The sequence below is a fragment of the Cupressus sempervirens genome, chromosome 9 (assembly GCF_028749045.1).
Source record: "Cupressus sempervirens isolate cs-2001-9-10 chromosome 9, ASM2874904v1, whole genome shotgun sequence".
In the NCBI taxonomy this organism is placed as follows: Eukaryota; Viridiplantae; Streptophyta; class Pinopsida; order Cupressales; family Cupressaceae; genus Cupressus; species Cupressus sempervirens.
This window is the reverse complement of record NC_143126.1, coordinates 206704897-206711159: the sequence shown is the minus strand read 5'-3', so window position 1 is coordinate 206711159 and position 6263 is coordinate 206704897. Positions and strand designations below refer to the sequence as shown.

Here is a 6263-nt window from a genome sequence, read left to right as displayed (position 1 = left end):
CCCATCAACATATTTTGCCATAGCTAGCACCACAAGGAAGAACAAAGTAGTTTGCTTCTTTATGTTTTAAAAAAATATCAGAGACCCTCACTGCCTAAATGGTGTAGTCATACAATATAAGCTTTTGCAATTTGGCAAGTCTTGCTGCCCAAAATTGGTGAAAGTCCCATTCACAGGCACCCCAATAAGGAAAAACACAAAGACCAATTGATATTTCTTGAAGACATAGCATATAAATACCATTCTACCAATGCCTCTAATTCTGAGGACCTTGCTACTATGCTTGCTGGTTTAGTGGGTGAGCATACTAAGTAAATGGTTGTGAATACAATTAAATGGCCCCTAAAAATATAGGAAAAGATTACAATCATCCTAAGCTCCCATATTTTTTTGTTTATGCAATATCAGACATAGTTAACAAATAGAGAATGTTAACTAACGTTTGAAATCAATGGCTTCTTAGTTCTTACATGTGACTGAAGTGGTCCAGCCAAGCCAAGTGAGAGTGTGATGTCTCATCCTGTGTATGATCATGAAAACCTACCTGCATAAAGAGGCTCTGGGACCCATGTGGCATATAGTCCTGTACAGAATTATGTCAAAATTAAGACTTGCCAGCATTGAGTTTTACATATTTGAAACTCAATGAATGTTTGAAATCATTGAGTTGCTTAAAGCAAGAAATGCATGCGAACTAAATTAATATTTTGAGATATAGCAAGGAGCAGATTGTATGAACATGAAGAATCATTATACAAGGAATAACCTACGGCCTGATCAAAGAGTTGCAAATATCAAAGTACATAAAGGAACTAACAATGGAACCACAAATAATCGTGATATATATCAAGCAATTTCATAAGCACGGAAAAATTAGACATGCTACAAAAACTTTCAGGTACCCAAGGCATAAATCACTTATAAGTAAACCATTCTTTCTTGAAAGTGTAAAATCTAAGGCAGGTACAAAGCTATACCACATTACATAGATCAAAATTCATAAAACATAGGTACTAGGTTTAAAAAATTAAAGGTTCAAAACCACCAGGTTTGATCAATTCAATGGGAGAAATTTTCCTAGTACAAAAAATCTGGATCAAGTTGAATTTGATTTAAAACTAAACAGATCTAGTAACTACATAAGAAAGTCCACCATCTAACGCTTTAGCAAGAAAAGTCAATCAAAATCAAAGACAACATGAATACAACACACTTTGCACTAGGACATATACCATAATTCAATTACGTATTAAATAGGCATTTCAACTTGAAGAAAGTGGGGATAACAAAATAGAGAAATCATGCAAAAGATAGGAAGCCTATCATGCAACTACCTATAGAATTTCCAATTTCACTACCATAAAACATTAGATGCCTACAACCAAAGAATATCTTCCTTGCTATTGACATCCACATCCCATAATATGATTTAATTTTGAAAAATGCAAGAGATAGGGAAAACACAAACAATATGCACTAGCTTCAAAATAATGTCTCACCTCACTCCCTCAATATATGAAAAATAATTGCCAAAAATATATCAAAACATATTACAGTTGCTATAAAAGAAAACAATAGTGTGCGCACATTCTCCCTGGGGCATCCTATTGAAAAAAGCTACAAAAGGTAGTCGGTAGATACAAAAAAGTCAGAGATGTATATCCTATCAAAATCTATATTTATAGATCAATATAGTCTGCACATAACAAAAAATTAGAGATGTTAATCCAACAAAAATCTAAATCTACAGATCAAGTTTATGACTCACCTAAGAAATAAAGTCATTTCCAGTATTTGATATTGAGTAGCCACTTTGGAAATTCTGATTCAAAAAGTCTCTAGGGAAGGCACCTTGCATGTTTTGGGTGACATAATCAACACCATATCTACCTTGGGATGCCTATGTAAAAACTTATACAATAAGATTGCAATTCAAAATGAATATTCAATTAAAGTCTATAAGTTCACACAATAATTCTGAACTAAAATATAAGAACCATCACCTGAGTATTAAATTCAACTACACTGTAAGCCACGTGAGAGCCATGACTCTTGAAATCTTCCCCAAGAAAATCCTGGACAGATGATTTTTACTTCAAATTTATGATTTTCAATTTGAAAATATACAACATGGAAAATATATCTACTTGTTTTGTTACAAATCACTTGTTGACATCATTAATTTGAGCCATGATACATATGCTCAAAGAGTACCTGAGACATTTCCCCAAGAGAGAAGCCATCCCATAGGCTTTGACTTAATCCTTGATTAGGAAACTACGATAACACATTAATACAAACTTTAGTCAAATGTTGAAAAATCATTTCCTATAGCTTTCTACAACTATTAGTATTTCCTACCTATCAAACAAAAGCCAAAAAATATACATGATTACCTGAGTTGATAAGCCAATTTGAGATAGGGGACCTCCAACTAAAGTCTGGCTTGCTAGATTTTCAAGACTAGCAAAGTTGAACCCATATCCTGTACCTCTAATTGGTTGATGTGAACCTTGATGTGGTAAATGCCCCCTAATGGGACCACCAGCACTTCCACGTCCTACACCAAATTTGATGTTACCTGTTTGTGTCCCTTGATGAACACCTATTGCTCCATGGACACCACCTCATAAAGGAATTTCATAAGGTTGACCAAGTGGTGCTCCAGCGTATGGTGGAATAGGAACTTGTGGAAAATGAAAGCTAGCTGGGTGCACTCCAGATTTGTGATTGCCATTGGGTAACTTTCCAAATGGCATGAATGAATTGTCTGCATAGTATATGCACATAGTTGGATATAAAGATTGAAACATTTGCAAATTTATGTACTTAATAGGAATGGATAAATCATTAGATCCTTAGCAAACACTAGAAATCACTTATCAAAGAACCTACATCTATCTTTAAAATGTTACCTCTTGCACGAGCATTCCTTTTATCATTCACTACCCTAGCATTGACGTTGTTAGTAACATTAGTTGGCCCACCCCTAGGGAAAATTCTTTGGTCATTATAAACATGTTGTTCATGATAAGGAGATCGGAAGCAAGATTAGTGTATTATAATAGATAATGGTGCTTTTGAGTTGAACTATCATATTAGCATACTATGCAATCAAACCATATATATATGAGTGGGGCCCAAATCTAAATATAACTAACATCACAGTAATGAAAGATACTCTTAATGTAAAGTAATCAAATTTCCACAATCCATTAAAAATGCATATTAGTCTTCTAGAATTTGATTCTGTAAGAATTTTTAACACCAAAGTTTTGGATCACACACGATGATCCATCGCAATGAAAGAGAGTGCAAGAGAATAGAAAAATAACATGTGTGATCCATCGTGATGAAGGAGAGTGCAAGAGAATAGAAAAATATGATTTTTTTCTATTATCTTGCACTCTCCTTCATCTTGATGATGGATCACTATGTGTGATACGAAACTCTAATGTTAAAAATTACTACAATCATTTTTCTATTCTCTTGCACTCTCCTTCATCCTGATGAATAATCACTGTGTGAGATCTAAAACATGGATCTTAAAAATTCTTACAGTCAAATTCCAGAAGACTGATATGCACTTTCAATGTAATCAAATAGTAAAAAAGAAAACATCTTTACTAGATTGAGAAGTGTTTCTATTTATTGTACAAATTTTAAGCAATGGAATCCCTACTTGAAATGAAAGTAAAACAAACATTAGCAACATTGGACCCAACATCTAAGGAAAAAGTTTCACAATCATCTTTTAATCACCATCAAATAAAGAGTGAGTTAATCAACGGAAACATCTTTTACCTTCTTTGGTTTCTGAAACTGTACCATGCTTTACTTCAGATTGTTTAGCTGCCCTTCTACTAAGCATTCATATTCCTATAAAGAAACATAAATGACATCACAAAACTTTAGTAACTTAAATATATATCACATAAACATGCATAACAAACCATGATTTTAGATCATAGAGAATAAGCATTACCTTATAATGAGATAGTAAACCATTCCAAAGTGGTTGTTTGCTTAAAACCTTTGGATTCCCCAAAACAACAATACCGTAGTGAGCTCATGTAAGTGCAACATTCAGCCTCTGGGGGTCATTCAAAAATCCAATACCCTAAAGTAGCATGCAAAACAATCAAATTTCATATTTTTTGAAGTACATTCAATCCATTAACCACAAGAAAGATATTTTAGGTTCCAATTTTCTCATCCAAAATGTCCAAAGGGTATACATCTCCATACCTGATGCTCATTACTCCTTACATAAGACAATATTATACAATCTTTTTCATGACCTTGAAATGAATCCACACTTGCAACCTACAAAAAATGCTATAAAAATCAACATGCAAACATAAATGTTGTTAATAAATGGAGAAGGTAGAAAACAACCAATACCTCAACTTCCTTATAAAGCTATTGATGCAATGCACCATGCTTGGCCATGTGATTGACAATGTAGGCCCGTTGTCCTTCATATGGTGTGATTACCCCAATCTATGAAAAGTGGCATAGTGAGTACAGAATATAGAAAAGAGCTTTACAAACCAAAAACATTCTTTGACAAAAACAAATAATACCTAGCCAAGAATTACACCACTTCTCAAAAAAGTTGTTATGATCTTCTCCACATTTGCAAATTTAGTTCTATTTAGATAAGATGTGCCACTTGCACTTATCTCTTCTTGTCTCATCCGAAACAAAAAAAATTCAATGAACTTTGAATTTTGAACAAAAAATATTACTGATAACAGCAGCAATTTTAATCTACTAAATTTACAAGGCACAAACATAAAAAATAATAATAATACATAAATTTGGTTTCCCACCTACACATAAAAGAACATGTGTTGATTTGGCATTGGCCATGGAAAATCAATTCTAGTTAACTATCTCTCAATTACAGTTACATCATTCTAAAGTGTGCCTTCATAGAAGTTGTTTGAAGGAAATTTAGATAAAGATGGATGCATATGATATTGAATCTGCAAAGGATGCAAACTTAATCTGTAAATTTTTTTCAATGCATCTCAATTTATTAACAAATTTAGATTATTCAAATATCATTAACAGATAAAATTCAAATGAGAGTAGAGTGCAAGATCATTTCCAAATAGCAGCTTCAATTCTATGAAGTTGCTACAACATACATGCATTAACTATCTATGGATGTTAGAACAAAAACAACAATCATGCTAAGTAAAATGAACTTTGTTTGCAAGCTATAGAATTTTAGAATAAATGATGAAATTGAGACATAACAACTAAGAAATAATCTTCATGCAATTTATAATAATGAGACATACAATAATACTATGACCATTACATTAGACTATACATCTCTTGTGTATTGTACCATACAAGCAATAATTCATCTGCCAATACTTCATTGGAATATATAATAAGTGTTGGTTAATGTGATCTTCATTTTGAGCATACCAGAACACAAACAATAATCTAACCTCTAATCTAAAAGGCTTAACACCCAAGAGTACAACTCGCTTGAATAAAGACTATGCAAGACCACAAGAGTTGCATTCTTGCACATTATCATAGGACCAAGTTGGCAGTGATCTCCAATTAGTACCACCTAAATTTGACATAAATAAGAAATATTAGTATTGTGCCACCTATAATTAATAGGGAAAGCAACTACTAATAAATCAAAATATACATAGCTAGAAAATTGTTGGTGTTCAATATTCTAATTCAATTAAATGTAGGAGAATAAGAATCATGTAAACAATATGCACTTGTAACTCTAGGCTTATTACATGCTTTTCTCCAAGAACTAATGGAATTAAGCACTCAAGTTTAGTGGCTTGTATGGACTCATCAATGAGGACCTGCAGAATTAGCAAACTATATGTTAGAATGTCCATTGTGAGAATGCGAAGTCTATTGTAAGTACACACATAAATTTTCATTTAATGAATGGAAGTCAATGGTGTTGACCAACCTGAAAAAACTTGAAGTTTGATAGTCGAGGATCACTGGCACCAATGCACATAGAGAAAATGACATCAGCACTTTGAGCTATCTCTCTTTGTGTTGCTCTTTTAAGTGCCTTATACTTCTTTTCATCAGCACTTGATAGTTCCCCTATTACAATAGTTACAACATAGGTATTATTCAACCTTAAGAAACAATGTACAAGGGTACATGTTTCAAAAATGATTAATATCAAAAAGAGATATTAGACTACACCCATAACCACAGGAAATGTTTTTAACACTATTCATCAATTATATACCACA

At 32.8% G+C, this 6263-nt stretch overlaps 1 pseudogene; it reads right to left on the bottom strand.

The window, feature by feature from the left end:
* Window positions 1-277: 277 nt before the first annotated feature.
* LOC149538218 (regulator of nonsense transcripts 1 homolog) overlaps window positions 278-6263 on the bottom strand; it is a 154982-nt pseudogene continuing 148996 nt past the window's right edge.